The following is an 18218-nucleotide window of genomic DNA, read 5'->3' as shown; positions in this document are numbered from 1 at the left end:
ACATGAGGTGGGCGTTGAGCAGAGGAGCAGTTTTACTTACTAGCGTCAGAACAACTACGCGACAGGACGGCAGGAGCAAATCAGAAACAAAGAAGACAGAGGCAAGAAGGAAGATGTGAACGCCACGAGGACAGAGATTTGACTTCGTTATTTTAAATGGTTCTTTCCCACCAAGGCCGCACAGCTGCTCCTGTCTCCGGGTCAGCCTGGTGCCCCCGTAGATCACTTGTACTACAACTTCCATCAGCTGTGCTAGCTAGGGTTGATGGGAGTTGTAGTCCAAAGCTCCTGGAAGGCACCAAGTTGGGGAAAGGTTGCCCCAGGTCCTGTATGAAGCCCTCATCCCACCCTTCCCTTGGTTCCTTGGCTCTCAGTTCCCCCAAACCGCCTGTCTCGCAGCCTAACCTACCTCACAGGGTTGTTGTGGGGATTAAATGAGGACAGGGAGAACCACGTATGCCACCCTGAGCTCCCTGGACAAAAAGGCAGGATATAAATGCAATAAATAAATTCATGACAAAGATGATCAACAGTCTGGAATCTAAGCCTGTTGAAAAAGGCTTGAGGGAGTTAGGTATGTTTAGCCTAGAAAAGAGGAGACTGAGAGGAAATGCAATAAATATCTGAAGGGCTGTCACATGGAAGATGGAGCAAGCTTGTTTTCTGCTGCTCCGGAGGGTAAGACCTGAACCAATGGATTGAAGTTATAAGAAAGGAGATTCTGACAGGACATCTCCCCCCTTGGAGGTTTTTAAGTAGAGTTTGGGTGGCCATCTGTCATGGATGATTCAGCTGAGACTCCTGCAAAGCAGGGGGTTGGACTGGATGACCCTTGAGGTCCCTAGCAACTTTCTATGGTTCTAAAAATAAATAATTAAAGCTCCAATAATTGTTATAAGTGCCTTCTTCTTGGGGATAGGAATATTTGCAAAACAGTTTAGCTCAAGACTTGGAAGAATGGCTTGCGTACTGGTGAAAGCCCATTTAAAGAGATGCTTAAAGAGAATGTAAGTGGAGGTCCCTATCTGGAACGCTGGGCTTGGGATTCTCCACTGCCAAACATGTTTTCCACTACAGAGCTACAAACCTTCCCTTTAGTCTTTCTCTCTTTTTCATTTGTGAGGGGAGTGGGGAGAGAGAGAGAGAGGTAGAACGTGGTAGCAGCACTTCAATAAGTTCTGTAGTTTTATTACATCAGAAGACTCACAATATTTAACTGGGGTAGGAGTGACCAGTTTATGACCCGAGCAGTGCATATGGCGGTATTCCAGAGAGGGAGAGACAGAGAGAGGCATCTGAGCCAAATATTTTCATCCTAGCCGTGCACAAATCATTTCAACCCACTCTGCTCCTAAGAAGAAAATGTGGCCAAGCTAAAGGAGCAGCCATCATACAAAAACAAAAACCCGATCATGTCCATTCTCAGCCTCTCCAAAAATAACCGTGTTTCTTTTTTCTCACTCTCTCTCTCTTTCTGAAACTCTTACGACGGTTTCAACAGGAAGGGTGGAGATTCCCTCGTAAGTGGTGGAGATAGATAGAAACTTTATTTGCATTAGCCGCTAGCCATAGCAATAAGATAAAATATACTGGGGATGGAGCTAAATAGTTAGCTATACAAAATAAGCTCTGGAGGTTTACATCAATACAAACCTCATGCGGTAAACTCCAGCAACTGAGGAGAGCACCGTTCCTCAGTCCCATATGAAGGACCACCCTGATCATTTAATCGCACAGCAGTGTCGACCAGTGAACAGGACACAGGGCAGAGAAGACAAGCAGAAGATAGTTCTCTGTCCCAAGGAACTTCCAGCCAACTTTTGATTCAGGGGTGGAGGCTGGACTGACAGGCAAGAGGGTTCGGCCAAGTTATTATAACCTTAAAACAGTAGAAATCCTCAAGGGAGCTCAGCACAAAAGCACTAAAAATGTAATTATTCATCAGCAGTTAAAACCAATACACACACAGTACAGGAGGAGGAGGCTCCAGATCTTTGCAACAGAGTCACACCAGCTAGCTATCTTCCTTCCCTCTGTCAGGAATGAGCAATCTGTGCCACTTTATATATTCTTGGACCAAAGATGCCATCATCTCTGACTGTGGGCCTGCTAGCTGGGGCAGGGGGGACAACATCTGGAAAGCCACAGATTCCCCCCCTTCCCTGGGTTGGCAGGGGGTTGGACTCGATGGCCCTTGTGGTCTCTTCCAACTCTATGATTCTATGATTCTATGATATGAAGTAAAACTAAACGGAAATGGAATGAGCTACAAAGTGAGGATCAAACTGCACACAAAACACCAGGGCTGGGCGATGTATCAATACACAGTCCAAAATCGGTTGAAGTCCACATCGTGATAACAGTTTCATAATATTTTACATGGCGATAAATCACAGGTCACGATGTGTGCCTGTGCTATGTAAAAATCGTGATATGGGAAAAACCGTGAAGCTAGTCACCACTTCTCTGGTGATTCCTGCTGCCCCTGTTGTTCTGTATTATTTTTATTAAAAATGGCTGTAACAACAGGTTAAGGGCAAGTAAAAATGTGTCCGCTTTAGACCTTAAGTCTATGTAAGTTTCACATCCTTATTTCAGACGTCGTGATATATCAGCATACCGCAATGTTCAGCGGATGATATATCATGATGCTGAAAAGCAGGTATCACCCAGCCCTGACACGTGTCTGCTCCAATCACACATAAATTGGGGGGCACCTGAGAGAAAAGAGCTGAACCCTCCCCCTCATTCCCAGCAATCTCTCACCTGAACACTCCTTTCTCCTTCAGGCACCCCTTGTGGTGCCAGGGTCAGACCCACTCATCCCCATCTGGGACTTCATGGTGTCAACATATTTCAGAGATGTGTGACGTTCAGAAGGAAAGCTTATCACATCAGCAGGTTTTTCCCAGTGACCTACACCTCTGAGCTCAACCAGCAACCACTCTTTTACTTGCACACACAGCTGCATGCGGGTAGTTATTTACAATTCCCAGGAAAAAGCAATAGGGGTCCACAGCCACACAGCCCAACACACCTGCCCCCACCAACCAAACACAGGTCCATTGGCTCACCAGCACATGCAGACCAGAGAGTTTCACAAGCAGAGTGAAAGTACAAAGGAAAAGGCCGCACCTTGCAGAGGAAACGGTTCTGCGTGTCTCACAAAGGAGTATCCAATTGCATACAAGCCATCAAGCTCCCACACAAACACACACACACACCCAGAGTCTCTATCTCATTTGACTGGGGGTGTGGGTGGGGGCAAGGGGAGGGATTCCTTCAAACCTTTAATATCGTCCTCAAGGAGGCTCAGAGTAAAAATAGAAAAGGTTATTAAGTATGGCCAGTGCTTTAATCACACCCAGATACTTAATATAAGTATACCCAAAACAAAATTATACAGAGGATGTAGTGTTGCCCCACCCAACTTCATGCTTTTATGTTGTGGCAGTCCAGGATGACCCAAAAAATGGGTGGAGTGAACACCCTCACTTGTGGTGCAAAGGAGATCAAAGTTCTTCCTAACACAGCAAGCCATTATCAATGACTAGACACTGGAAGATAGCTCCTTTTTTGTTGTTTCAAACTCAGTGAGTTTTTTTGAATCCCACAAATGGAACGTCTATATACAGTATACCTCGGAATACCAGATCCTGAAATACTAGGAAATGGGCTTTGGCCTGATCTACATTTTCAGTTCTTTGGGGATATCCCAAGCAGCACAAGGGCACACAGGCTGCCCCGATTAGGAGAAAGTTGTTGTCACTCACCCTATACCGGATGCCTGGGAGGCTGCCTGCTCCTGAGGGGGTTACTCTCCCTCTGAAGGAGCACGTAGGCAGTTTGGAAGTACTTCTGCATCCACTGCTGTCGCTTGAGGCTCAGGTGGCCTCAGTGGCCTGGAGTGCCTTCCATTGACTTGGCTGATGGCCCAGCTGTTCCCTTATCTGGACAGGGATAGCCTAACTTCTGTCCTCTATGCTCTGGTAACCACTAGGTTAGCTTACAGCAACATATTATACGTGGGGCTGCCTCTGAAGATGGTTCGGAAATTACTGCTGGTGAAGAATTTGACAGCCAGATTGCTCACCGGGACAAGACGGTTTGAGCATATTAAACCAATCCTGGTCCGACTGCACTGGCTGCCAATGCGTTTTCGGGCCCGATTCAAAGTGCTGGTTTTGTCCTATAAGCCTTAAATGGCTCAGGACTGCAGTAAGTCAAGGACTACCTCTCCTCATATGAACCAACCGGACCCATCATCTGAGGCCTTTCTTCATGTGCCTCCTCTGTGAGAGGTCCAAAGAGCAACAACATGAGAACAGGCCTCTTTTGTGGTAGCTCCCGTTTGAGGAATGCTCTCCCTGGTGTCTTCATTATACACCTTTAGGCACCAGGCAAAAACATTCCTATTATCTCAGGCCTTTGGCTAATTAAACAATATATGGCCTTTAAACTGTGGGGGTATTGTTTTTGTTTGTTATTATGGAATGCATTTTGTGTCTCTATATTGTAAACGGCCCTGTGATCTTTGGGCAAAGGGTGGTATAGAAATTTAAATAATAATAATTAATCTTTGCGTTCTCTCTCCTCACACAGGCTCCTCCATCACATATTGCACAAGACTCATATTTGCCTGCTATATTTATTTACTCAGCAGCAGCTTGTCCTGCACAGCCTTCTTTAGAGGTGGGCACATGCCCTGGAACTGACACCAATATCTTCCTTTTATTTATATAGATAGTATTTCAATTTTACAGTAGTTATTATTTGTATGCCTAGCTGTACTTGTAGCTCAAAGACATTCAGGCACACTGCTATTTAGGCAGAACAGTTTCAGAAGGAGAGGGGTAGGAAGGGGTTTGGTGTGCTCAACCGCATGTGTGAACACATTAATTACACTTTTTTAAAAAAATCACCAAAGGAAAATTAGGGACTGAGCTTGAGGTCCAGAAAACAGAGCTGTTCCAGGGACCCCTCCTCCATCCCCACAATTCCACTCTGGTCATAGTGTTTTTCTCTCTTCTGAGTTGTATTAACACCACCTTTAACATTTGTTCCATGTTTTATGTTTGACGTTTTTGCATTTCACTGCCGATGTTGCAAACCATTCCAGGCACACAGGACAAACAGGCAAAGACAAAGAAAAACACACTCTGGTGTGAACAGGGGCAAACAGGTAGGCAAGACAGACATCATGCACGCATAAGGCAATACACCACACTGAAGAGTGGCAGGATAAGAATATGCAAATCCCTTTTTAAAATAGAAAGAAAAAGAAAAAAGGTGGAGGGGCAATTGATTCGGTAGCTACGGAAGGCCCTGGGGAAGCGCATAGCTCAGTAGGCAAAGCACCTGCCTTGCATGCAGAAGGCCCTTCAGCCTTTCTCAACCTGTGGGTCCCCAGTTGTTGTTGAACTACAACACCCATCACCCCTAGCTAGCAAGGCCAGAGCTCAGGGATGATGGGAGTTGTAGTCCAACAACATCTGGGGACCCACAGGTTGAGAACCGCCTAAGTTCACCCCCTGCTCAGCACCCCCAGGTAGTGCCAGGAGAGACAGACACAGGCCCCCGCCTGATACCTGGAGTGCCGCTGCCAGTCCGTGCAGGCAATACTGGGACGAGTGAGCCTGTGGCCTGACTCAGAACAAGACATAAGAGCAGTAGCCTAATGGTTAGCGCACCCCAGGCCCAACCCCACGTGGCATCTCCAGGGAGGGCTGAGGGGGAGACCCCGGAGAGCTGCTGCCAGCCCGTGCAGGCAACGCTACGCTAGATGGGACGGCGGCCTGGCTCGGTGTGAGGCAGCTTCCCGGGGGCAACTGGGGCTGGGGGGTCGAAGCCCACCGGGGTCCTCCCCCCCCCACACACACCCGCGACCCAGCCCTGGAGCCAGTCGGGGAAGGCAACGAGGGGAAAGGCCCAGCCCCATGGCCACAAGCGGCGGCGCTCCCCACCCGCAAACGGGCAATGAGCCCCACACACCCCCTGCCCCTCACTCACCTGCCCCAAACTCCCCACTCGCATCACTGAGGAGCCTTCAAAGGTTCCCCCACTTCCTGCCTTCCCTCTACTTCCGGGTCAGGCGTGGCTCTACGGGCAGCGGCAGGGCCCAAAAGCCCGCGGGGCGCGAAGCCGCACCTCGCCGCGCGAAGGTTCGAGGAGAGCGCGCAGGCGCGAAGCCCCGCTGGCCTGGGGTGGCCTCGGGCGGCCGGGCGCCCCTTGCAAGCGGACATTACCGTATTCCCTCGAAAGCAGGGGCTGCCCAGCTCGCTTCGTTTGCACGTGCGTTGTTGTATTTATTTACTTAGCTTCTGTCGGTTTATTTGTGCGTTTACGTTTAATTCGTTAGCTTCCACTTGTATATGTTTATTATTTATTGATTGTCTATACGTGTTCGGGTGTCTGTGTTTCTATTAATATATATATAGTTAGCTTAGGTTGGTTATTGGTTTGTTGGTTATATATTTACAGCCTTTTTTCCCCCCCTGACAGGGACTCGAGGTCGTTTACAGATTACAACGAAGAACCGCTAAAAACAAAGGAAAAACCATCGTTGAAACAGCAAACGTTTGTTTGTTTAAATTAAATGCATTTTTGAATTGCTTAATATTTGTTTTTATTTTATTTTTAAAGAAAAAGCGCTCAAGCAGTTTGCAAAAATAAGTTATGGAGGGCCTAAATAACAGAGATAGCCAGATATATTTTCCAGGAATAAATCCCTTTAGATTCCCCAATATGTTTGCTGAGGATCCTTGTTTATTGTTTATGGAATACAAGTTCTGTGTGGCTTGATGAACTGCAAGGTGTGTGTTTGCTACAGCATGGAAGAATGTCCTGAAACAAAAATAAATTAGACACCACTAGGAAAACGTGGGAGTAGCTGAATGTGGTTAAACTAACAATGTTGAAGGATAAGAAAGAACATGTGGGAGTGTTGAATCAATGGAATCCGGTGAGTGTGCGTGTGAAAGAAAACAGGGAATATCCAGAAGTGGAGCAGAATATTTGTTACTACAACTGATGACTGAAGATCTATGAATGTAGCACCTTGACAAATTCTTTTTTAGGGTGTAAAGCACATGAGCAAAGTACATGACATAACAGTTAAGTGAAGAAAAACATGTTGAATGTTGTGCGGCTCTGATCGCATTTTGACAAATTATTATCATTATTATTTATTAAATCTGTATACTGCCCTTCAGGGCAGTTCGCAACATAAAATCACGATATAAAAATCACAAAATACATAATAAAAATGAAATCAAAGGCAGGCCCAATCATTTCCACTTCCACAACACATTTAAAGGGGCATTGAATGACAATCAACCAAAAGCCTGGTTAAAGAGGAACATTTTTGCCTGGCACCTAAAGGTGTGTGATGAAGGCATCAGTTGAGCATCCCTGGGGAGAACATTCCACAAACACGGAGCCACTGCAGAAAAGGCCCTGTTCTCGGGTTGCCACCCTCTGGACCTCTTGTGGAGGAGGCACATGAAGAAGGGCCTCTGATGACGATCACAGGTTCTGGGTCAGTTCCTAAGGGGAGAGACAGACCTTGAGGTATTGGCAGTCGGACCAGGATCAGCATAATATGCTCAAACCGTCTTGTCTCGCTGAGCAACCTGGCCATTGAATTCTGTACCAGCTGAAGTTCCTGAACCGTCTTCAGAGGCAGCCCTACATAGAAAACATTGTGGTAATCTAACCTAGAGGTTACTAGACAGTAGTTAGGCTATCCCTGTCCAGATAGGGGCATAGCTGGGTCACCAGCTGAAGCTGATGGAAGGCACTCCAGGCCACTGAGGCCACCTGAGCCTTGAGCGACAGCAAATGATCCAGGAGGACCCCCAAGCTATGTACCCGATCCTTCAGAGGGAGAGTAACCCCATCAAGAGCAGGAAACCTCCCCGACATCCAGTCTAGGGAACTGGCTACTAACAGTGCCCCGGCTAATCTGGATTGAACTTCAGTTTGTTAGCTCTCATTCAGTCCATTAGTGAGGCAGTCCAGCACTTCCACTGCCGATGTAAAGGAGAGGTAGAGCTGTGTGTCATCAGCAAATCCTGACAATGTACTCCAGAACGCTAGATAACCACACTCAACGGTTTCATGTATATTTTAAGCAGCCTAGGGGATAAAAACGAACATGAGGAACCCCACACTGAAGGCTCCATGGAGCTGAAGAGCATTTCCCAAGCATCACCCTCTAGGTCCACCCCTAGATGGACCATCCAGCTGAGTCCATCTAGCAATAATAATAATAATAATAATAATAATATTTATTATTTATACCCCAGCCACTCTGGGCGGCTTTCAACAGAATATTAAAATACAACAATCTATTAAACATTAAAGGTTTCCCTAAACAGAGCTGCCTTCAGATGTCTTCTAAAAGTCTGGTAGTTGTTTTTCTCTTTGACAACTGGTGGCAGGGTGTTCCACAGGGCGGGTGCCACCACCGAACAGGCCCTCTACCTAGTTCCCTGTAACCTCACTTCTCACAATGAGGGGACCGCCAGAAGGCCCTTGGAGCTGGATCTCAGTGTCTGGACAGAATGATGGGGGTGGAGACGCTCCTTCAGGTATACTGGGCTGAGGCCGTTTAGGGCTTGAAAGGTCAACAGCAACACTTTGAATTGTGCTTGGAAACGTACTGGGAACCAGCGTAGGTCTTTCAAGACCAGTGTTATGTAGTCTCGGCAGCCACTCCCAATCACCAGTCTAGCTGCCACATTCTGGATTAGTTCAAAGGTAGCCTTTGATACAACTCTCTGGTCTTTATCCTCTTCATGTGCTAACTGGCAGCCATGCATAGCTATGTTTGACTGCCATCTCCTACAGTGACATTGTCGTGCTTTAAACATATGGTACAGATGTGGCCACAGTCTTTGGAAAAGCCAGACTCTGCCTCCCGTTCCGCAAAGTGCTCAGTTGCGTGAAGAAAGATGTTTTGTGGCTTCAGTCAGCTTCATCCTCAATATGATGGCTCCGTGCCCTGAAATCCTGAAAGGAGGTCAAGGTCCTAGTCCCTAGCTGGCCACAGGCTCCTTCCCACACACCTGGAAAGCCACTTGGATGGCTAGCTGGCTTCCATACAGTAAAACAAACAAGCTGCCAACAACTCAGATTAGGACACCTGCCTCTGGCCAGGGAGTATCGCATATGAGAAGCTTAGGGACCTCGTACCTACGGGACCACCTCTCCTGGTATGTCCCACAGAGGAACTTATGGTCTTCAGATAAAAACATCTTGAAGGTCCCAGGCCACAGAGAGGTTAGGCTGGCCTCAACTATAGCCAGGGCTTTTTCGGCTGCGGCTCCAATCTGGTGGAACGCTCTGTCCCAAGAGACTAGGGCCCTGCGGGACTTGACATCTTTCCGCAGGGCCTGCAAGACAGAGCTGTTCCACCAGGCCTTTGGTCAGGGCACAGCCTGAGTCCCTCTCCCCTTTCATAAGAACTTGCATGAAAGTGGCCTCCCAATTTTTCTCACAGACCCATATAAGTTCAGCACAAACAGTTGGGCCTGGTGAGCATTTAAGGTCCCCAACCCTAATCTGCGAGTTGCCATCCGATTGGATTTTATTCTGATCCTGATCTGATTTGAGGATGTATTTTAATTGATTGACTGATTTTATGTTAATGTATTATACATTTGATGTTAGCCGTTCAGCCCGGCTTTGGCTGGGGAGGGCGGGATATAAATAAAATAAAATAAAATAAAATAAATTATTATTATTATTATTATTATTATTATTATTATTATTATTATTTATTTCCAGGCAAAGTTAAGTAATGTGCAAGTGGTGCCACCTGGGTCTTAATCATCTGTGGCTGAAGGATATCCACCATGGTGATTCTCCCTTCCATGTGTTCTTCGTAAATGCAATGGCATAAAGGTGGTCACTAGTGCAAAACAATGAAACCTCCTCATCTGAGTATCTGTGGGATCAATTGCACTCTGCAAAGCAGCTGTTCTTGGAAACATTTTCAAGGAAACTACAAATCGTGTCATTTTAGTGTGCGATGCAATACGGTATATTTCTATCACTTTTTAAGTAAAAAAAGGAAACCATTTGGATTGAAATGTTGTTTTGTATTGTGTTTTTGTTTTTGAGCTACTGTCAAACCAGCCAGTTAAGTACAACTGCTATGTAAGTAACCATTAGAACATTGATTGTAGCTTGTATTCATGTTGCTCTGCCGCCCCACCCAAACTATTTCCTTTAAATGAACAGGGCCTTTACATTGTGGTTTTTTTGTGGTTTGGCATGGTCGGCCAATTGGTGCCAAAGAAGGATAGAACTTTCTTTATGTATGCTACAACAGCAGCAAGAATACTTATCGCGAAGTATTGGAAGACTCAAGATCTACCCACCCGGGAAGAATGGCAGATGAAGGTGATGGACTACATGGAATTGGCGGAAATGACCGGCAGAATCCGAGACCAGGGAGAAGAGTTGGTGGAGGAAGATTGGAAGAAATTTAAAGACTATTTACAGAAATATTATAAAATTAATGAATGTTAGAATGATGTTGGACTGAAATTAAAGGGTTATTAGTAATAATGTGGTGAAGGAATATGGAAAAATGGAAGGTTAAAAGATGAAAAACTAAAGGTATAATATAATAAGATAAAGATAAGGATAAGGTAGAGGGAAGGGATTTGCTGACTAGATAACTGAACTGGAATACAGAGAGGGGAGGTGTGGGGAAGTCCGGGAAACAAGCAAATGCAAGAAATACTATGGAAATTGAATTGTTCTCATTTGTTTTTATTTTTGTATTTTTCTTTTTTCTTTCTTTTATGTGAAAATCTTAATAAAAATATTATTAAAAAAATACATTGTGGTTTTTTTATATATATATAAGGCATTTATACATATATATATATATATATATATATATATATGGCATTATAGCAGAAGAATGTTCTCAGAGCAACTTACAAAAATCAGGACAAAGAAGATCCCTGCCACGACACACAAATAAAAGAGAATGGGGAGGGTAGAGGAAAAAAGCAAGCTCAAGGACAAGTTCTTAAAGGAACAGTTATTCAATATTGCCCTGTCCATGCTCATTCTGGCTAACTAGAAGAACCGCAGCTCCTCATCAGTGTCTGTAGGGAGGGTGCTAGGATGGCTGGGGTCAATTAGGCATATACTGTAGTCCAAAGCATTTGAAGTGCACCAGGTTTGGGAAGGCTGCTTTAGAGGGCATTGTGGGGGAAGCACACACTTGGCCACTCTGCCGACTCTCCTGCAACAGGCTGAGCTCTGCAAGCCAGCTCCGTAGCACACGGGTGTGGACTACATAGGAATCAGAGAACCGTAGAGTTGGAAAGAACAACGAGGGTCGTCTAGTCCAACCTTCAGCAATGCGGGAATTGTTTGCCCAACATAGGGCTCAAACCCACGATCCTGACAATAAAAGTCTCACGCCCTGCCGATTGAGCTATCCTAGCTTTTAGAGCCTCCTGGATCAGGCCAGTGGCCGACCTAGTCCAGCATCCTGTTCTCACAGTGGCCAACCAGATGCCTGTGGGCAGTGCTTTTTTCTGGGGGTACGCAGGGGGACGCATACCCCTAAACATCTTTGTACTTTTGTCCATTAACTGTATTTATTTCCCCTGATTTGAACTACAAAATGGTGGTTTTCTTGAGTCAAAATGAGAGTACAGTGGAAGTTCGCATCGTGAACGTGATCCGTGTGGGATGCATGTTCGCAACCCGCATTTGCGCACGCACGGGTTGTGATTCAGTGCTTCTGCGCATGCGCAAAGTGCAATTTAGCGCTTCTGCACATGCACGACCCCCGAAACCCAGAAGTATGTCGTTCCAGTATTTCCAGGTTTTGGCGGTCCGTAACCTGAAAAAACGCAACCTGAAGCGTCTGTAACCCGAGGTATGACTGTAGCCCTAAACATTTTTAAAGAAAAAAGGCACTGCCTGTGGGAAGCCAGCAAGCGAGATTTGAACACAAGACCACTCTCTTCCCTCCTGTGGTTTCCTCCAACTGCTTTCCTCCAACTGTGGAGGCAGAATAAAGCCATTATCCACTGATAGTATCGCTCTTTTTGAATTTGTCCAGTCCTCTTTTGAAGCCCTCTAGGGTGGTGGCCATTACTGCCCCCTGTGGCAATGAGTTCCATAGTTCACCCATGTGCTGCGTGAAGAAGGACATTCTTTTATCTGTCCTGAGCCTTCCAATGGTCAGCTTCATTTGGATGTCCACCACTTTGGGCATTATAAGAGAAGAAGAAAAACGTTGCCTGCTTCCTCCATGGCTAGCACAAATTTATAAGCTTCTCATGTCACCAGTTACTCAGCTTTTCTCATAGGGGAATCACCCCCCATTCCCCTCAACCATTTTGGTTCTTAATCATACTTTACCGGCTGACCCCCACACCCCAAGACTGGTAATGGGATATCTCCATCGGTAGAGCATGAGACTCTTAATCTCAGGGTTGTGGGTTCGAGTCCCACACTGGGCAAAAGATTCCTGGATTGCAAGGGGTTGGACTAGATGACTTCGTGGTCCCTCCGAACTCTACAATTCTATTATTTCATGTTGACAGACTCCAACTCCCAGCAGCCAGCATGGTCACTGGTCAGGGGTGCCAGGAGCTGGAACCCAGTACAGTGGTACCTCGGGTTAAGAACTTAATTCGTTCTGGAGGTCCATTCTTAACCTGAAACTGTTCTTAACCTGAGGTACCACTTTAGCTAACGGGGCCTCCTGCTGCCGCCGTGCGATTTCTGTTCTCATCCTGAAGCAAAGTTCTTAACCTGAGGTATTATTTCTGGGTTAGCGGAGTCTGTAACCTGAAGCTTCTGTAACCTGAAGCGTCTGTAACCCGAGGTACCACTGTACCAGCTAGTGAACCACAGGTTCACCCAGCCGGTGACCTGCCCTCTGCGCAGAAGTGCTGGTGGCGGCGGGAGAGCCAGTGTGGTGTAGTGGTTAAGAGCGGTAGTCTCGTAATCTGGGGAACCGGGTTCGCGTCTCCGCTCCTCCACATGCAGCTGCTGGGTGACCTTGGGCCAGTCACACTTCTCTGAAGTCTCTCACCCCCACGCACCTCACAGAGTGTTTGTTGTGGGGGAGGAAGGGAAAGGAGATTGTTAGCCGCTTTGAGACTCCTTAAAGGGAGTGAAAGGCGGGATATCAAATCCAAACTCCTCCTCCTCCTCCTCCTCCTTCTTCTTCTTCTTCTTCTTCTTCTTCTTTTTAATGCTTGGTGGGTTCTCTCCTACGTGAGACACACCACCGTTGCTTCTGACTCACAGCTACGAGGGGTGACCCCCAGGCCACACTGCGTACTTTCCGGGAGGCGAGAACCGCCACCCCTACTTATCAGTATTAGTTCATGCGGTAGCTTTCTCAGAAAAGCACAACCATTCTTCTCCCTCCCATTGTTGTGCTGTCTGGCTGCAAAAAGGGCGGTCAGTGGCACACGGCACGTCCGAGGCCCAGGCTCCTGAGAGAGGATGTCCCCTCGAAGGATGGGAAGCCCGGCAGCCCTGCTTCCCAGCCATGTCTGAAGCTCCGAGGAGCCTCACTGATCTGGAGAGAAATTCTCTCACAGTAGCTGCACCCAGAGCTCATAAATCTCTTTCTGTCTCGGCTCCTGCACCTTGTGAGTCGAGGACCTGCCACCCGCATAGGATTATAATAAGACACAGTAAAGGTAAAGGGACCCCTGACCATTAGGTCCAGTCGTGACCGACTCTGGGGTTGCGCGCTCATTTCGCTTTATTGGCAGAGGGAGCCGGCGTACAGCTTCCGGGTCGTGTGGCCAGCATGACTAAGCCGCTTCTGGCAAACCAGAGCGGCGCACGGAAACGCCGTTTACCTTCCCGCCAGAGTGGTACCTATTTATCTACTTGCACTTTGACGTGCTTTCGAACTGCTCGGTTGGCAGGAGCAGGAACCAAGCAACGGGAGCTCACCCCGTCACGGGGATTCAAACCACCGACCTTCTGATCAGCAAGCCCTGGGCTCTGTGGTTTAACCCACAGTGCCACCCGTGTCCCATATAATAAGACCCAAAGGCACATTATTTTAGGTTAATGGGCAAAATTAGGCCACAACTTTTTTGGCTACAGCATGTGAGTAGTAGGGGTGGCGAGCAACAACAGACCGTCCAAATGTCCCTATTTCCCAGAGACAGTCCCGGATTTACAGAAGCCATCCCAGTTTCTGATTTGATCCTGGAATGTCCCACTTTTCCTTAGGACGTCCCTGATTTCATTTGAGAAATGTTGGAGGGTATGGAGTTATGGGACCCCACTGAGCCAAGGAGATAAATAACTATGCAACCTTTAGAAGACATCTGAAGGCAGCCCTGTATGGGGAGGTTTTTTAATGTTTATTATGTTTTTATATACGTTGGAAGCCTCCCAGAGTGGCTAGGGCAACCCAGTCAGATGGGTGGGATATTGTTATTGTTATTGTTATTGTTATTATGGAATAGGACATCCCTATTTTCATCGGAGAAATGTTGAAGGGTATGCAACATTTCCGAGTCAGGTGGACCAGTGCTCTGACCTGGTTTTGGGCAACTTGCTTGCCTCTCTGCCTTTTGTGAAATGGATTGTTGCAGGGAATTCCCAGCAGCCACAGGGTAATTGGAGATGACGAAAGAGTGCGGGCATTTGTTTTGGCTCCTCCATGGCCTGCATGCATCCCTTCTTATCTACTCAGATGGATCTGGGATGGGTACCCAGAAAAACCAATGGCCTCAGGCATGTGCTTAAGGCTGGTTGGTTGACGGAAGGAGACCATGAGAACATAAAAACATAAGAGGCCTGCTGGCCCATCTTGACAGGCATTGTGTCTTTGTGGTGGGAGATGCCTGTGGGAAGCCTTTAGGCTGAGCAAAAAAATCAGCCTCACCTCCTGCGAATTCCGGCAATTGGCATTCAGAAGCACTGCTGCTGTGCTGGGCCCGAGGGTAACCCGTGAAACACGGTCCAAGACCAGTCCAGTATCCAAAAGTTCCGCTAGGAGTCAGTCCAACAGGGCCAAGGTGGGACACAAGGCAGGAAACCAGGCAAGGACAGGTACAGGATCTCAGGCAGGTTCTGGCATACAGCAATGTTGCTCCCGCAACCTGGGGCGGGGTCCGACAGCCTTTTATCTTTGCCGGGGTAGCGGCCGGTGCTGATCCCCCGGCGACTCACCTCCCTGTTTCGCCTGAAGGCGAGCACTCCTCCTGCGAGTACTCAGGTCTCTCCATCTCTCAGACCTGAGTCTCTGCAGCTCTGGAGATGTTGGTGGGTCACTAGACCCTGGGGCCACCTCAGCCTCCCCTGACCCAACTGGTAGTGGAGCAGCTGTAAGTGATGGCCCAGCTGAAGGCAACAAGGTCATCCCCGCATTTGGAGCCAGGGCAGGCTCAGGCCCCGGACTCAGTCCAGCTGGGGAACCTGTGCAGACTGGGACTCTTCAGAATCAGGCCCCAGATTTGGTTCAGGTGATGCCTGAGGCAAAGGATCCGGTGCAGACTGAGTCTCCTCTGGTTCCGAGTCTGAGCCCGAGTCCCAGGCCATCACAGCTGCCTCTGGCTGCAGAGTCAGAACATAGCTCAGCTGGTCTGCTCTCTCTTAGAGGATGCTGCTGGGTTGGTTGATTGACTGGCTGCATCTATATCTCACCTTTTTCTCCAAAAGGTGGAGAACGTGGTTGTGCACCTCTTCGCTTCATCCCCACAACAACCCTGTGAGGTGGGTTAGGTGGTGAGTGGGGATTTGAGCCCGGCTCTCTCCCAAGTCCTAGTCTGACACTCAAACCAGTGCACCACACTTAGAATCATAGAATCATAGAGTTAGAAGAGACCACAAGGGCCATCGAGTCCAACCCCCTGCCAAGCAGGAAACACCATCAGAGCACTCCTGACATATGGTTGTCAAGCCTCTGCTTAAAGACCTCCAAAGAAGGAGACTCCACCACACTCCTTGGCAGCAAATCCCACTGTCGAACAGCTCTTACTGTCAGGAAGTTCTTCCTAATGTTTAGGTGGAATCTTCTTTCTTGTAGTTTGGATCCATTGCTCCGTGTCCGCTTCTCTGGAGCAGCAGAACACAACCTTTCTCCCTCCTCTATGTGACATCCTTTTATATATTTGAACATGGCAATCATATCCCCACGTAACCTCCTCTTCTCCAGGCTAAACATGCCCAGCTCCCTTAGCCGTTCCTCATAAGGCATTGTTTCCAGGCCTTTGACCATTTTGGTTGCCCTCCTCTGGACACGTTCTAGTTTGTCAGTGTCCTTCTTGAACTGTGGTGCCCAGAACTGGACACAGTACTCCAGGTGAGGTCTGACCAGAGCAGAATACAGCGGCACTATTACTTCACTTGCTCTTTAATTAATTGGCAGCAGGACACTTGTCACCGGCCACACATGCTGGCACACCCCACAAGGACTTTCACCTCAAAGTTGCACAGGAAGAGATCTCTCAGGACACACCTCTTTATGGGGGACGACCGCTCAGTGCCTGCCGTCCACAAGACCCGCTGGAACACTCTTCCAGTCAGAGATTGCCAACAAGACACTGTTGCTTTATAATTGATTATACCCCACTTCCCCCCTCCAAATGTTGTTGTTTAGTCGTGTCCGGCTCTTCGTGACCCCCTGGACCAGAGCACTCCAGGCTCTTCTGTCTTCCACTGCCTCCCGCAGTTTGGTCAGACTCATGCTGGTCGCTCCGAGAACCCTGTCCCACCATTTTGTCCTCTGTCGTCCCTTTCTCCTTGTGCCCTCCATCTTTCCCAACATCAGGGTCTTTTCCAGGGAGTCTTCTCTTCTCATGAGGTGGCCAAAGTCTTGGAGCCTCAGCTTCAGGATCTGTCCTTCCAGTGAGCACTCAGGGCTGATTTCCTTTAGAATGGAGAGGTTTGATCTTCTTGCAGTCCATGGGACTCTCAAGAGTCTCCTCCAGCACCAGAATTCAAAAGCATCCATTCTTCGGCGATCAGCCTTCTTTATGGTCCAGCTCTCACTTCCATACATCACTACTGGGAAAACCATAGCTTTGACTATACGGACCTTTGTTGGCAAGGTGATGTCTCTGTTTTTTAAGATGCTGTCTAGGTTTGTCATTGTTTTTCTCCCAAGGAGCAGGCGTCTTTTAATTTCATGGCTGCTGTCACCATCTGCAGTGATCATGGAGCCCAAGAAAGTAAAATCTCTCACTGCCTCCATTTCTCCCCCTTCTATTTGCCAGGAGGTGATGGGCCATGCTCAAAATAGCTAAGAGTACTTAGCCATCTCCCTATTCTTAGGGAACCTAGCAATTCGAAAGCACGTCAAAGTGCAAGTAGATAAATAGGTACTGCTCCGGCGGGAAGGTAAACGACGTTTCTGTGCGCTGCTCTGGTTTTGCCAGAAGCGGCTTAGTCATGCTGGCCACATGACCCGGAAAAACTGCCTGCGGACAAACATCAGCTCCCTCGGCCAGTAAAGCGAGATGAGCACCACAACCCCAGAGTCGTTCGCGACTGGATTTAACTGTCAGGGGTCCTTTACCTTTTTTTTACTAGCCATCTTCCTATTCTTGGGGGCCTCAGACACACACACCCTGCCAAGGAAGCTTGCCCCTTCCAAAAAAAATTAATTTTAATTTTTAAAAGAAGTTGTTTTCTTTGGTTGTTTGGTCGGGGAGGGCTTCCTGTCGTTTGATCGGTCATATCTGTGCTTTATTTGTTGTGGAGAGGGGAAAGTGTTTCTGCTGGATTTTTTTGCCTGAAGTGCTCCTTCCATGACGTGGGTATTTTGTGAGGGCCATGGTGGTTTCTTAGATCTTCGAATGTGCCCTCAGGACAAAAAAAAAGGTTGGGAGCTCCTTCTGTATTCTCTCTCTCTCTCACACACACACAGTCAAAATATAAACTGTAAGCAACTTGAGGTTGAGGAAGTGAACTATGGAGGATTTGGGACAGGCAAAAGACATGACTTCTTTGTGCCGCACCTATGGAACTCACTGCCACAAGAGGCAGTGATGACTACCAGACTTTGAGGATTAGACAAATCTATGGAGGAGAGGGCTACTGGTGGCTACTAGCTTCACAGTCGGAGGCAGCAAAGCTTCTGAATCCTGAATTTATTTTTTTAAAAATAAATATTTATTTGATTTTTCAAATTAAAATTTTACTGGGATATATCAAACAGAAATAATAAAAACAAGATTCCAAGGAATCTCCTGGAC

The 18218-nt window shown here is 47.5% G+C and overlaps 1 protein-coding gene and 1 long non-coding RNA gene across 4 annotated transcripts in view; one reads left to right on the top strand and one right to left on the bottom strand.

Annotated features, from left to right (window-relative positions):
* DIS3L2 (DIS3 like 3'-5' exoribonuclease 2) overlaps nt 1-6111 on the bottom strand; it is a 213082-nt gene extending 206971 nt beyond the window's left edge. The window contains exon 1 of one of the 3 annotated variants that reach the window (XM_083441955.1): nt 6010-6111. The gene's annotated coding sequence lies outside the window, so the exon portion shown is untranslated. Of the gene's footprint in view, nt 1-2766; nt 3174-6009 lie in introns of those variants that run through there. The other 2 variants (XM_083441959.1, XM_083441956.1) reach the window with 2 other exon arrangements.
* Nucleotides 6112-6168: 57 nt separating this feature from the next.
* Nucleotides 6169-6605, top strand: LOC310678510. The gene is made up of 2 exons (XR_014511796.1): nt 6169-6291; nt 6502-6605. It is a non-coding gene; the product is annotated as an uncharacterized lncRNA (long non-coding RNA).
* The last annotated feature ends 11613 nt before the right edge of the window (nt 6606-18218 follow it).

Source organism: Podarcis tiliguerta (genome assembly GCF_965153285.1).
Source record: "Podarcis tiliguerta genome assembly, chromosome: 5".
Taxonomy (NCBI): domain Eukaryota; kingdom Metazoa; phylum Chordata; class Lepidosauria; order Squamata; family Lacertidae; genus Podarcis; species Podarcis tiliguerta.
This window is presented reverse-complemented; position numbering and strand designations above follow the sequence as displayed.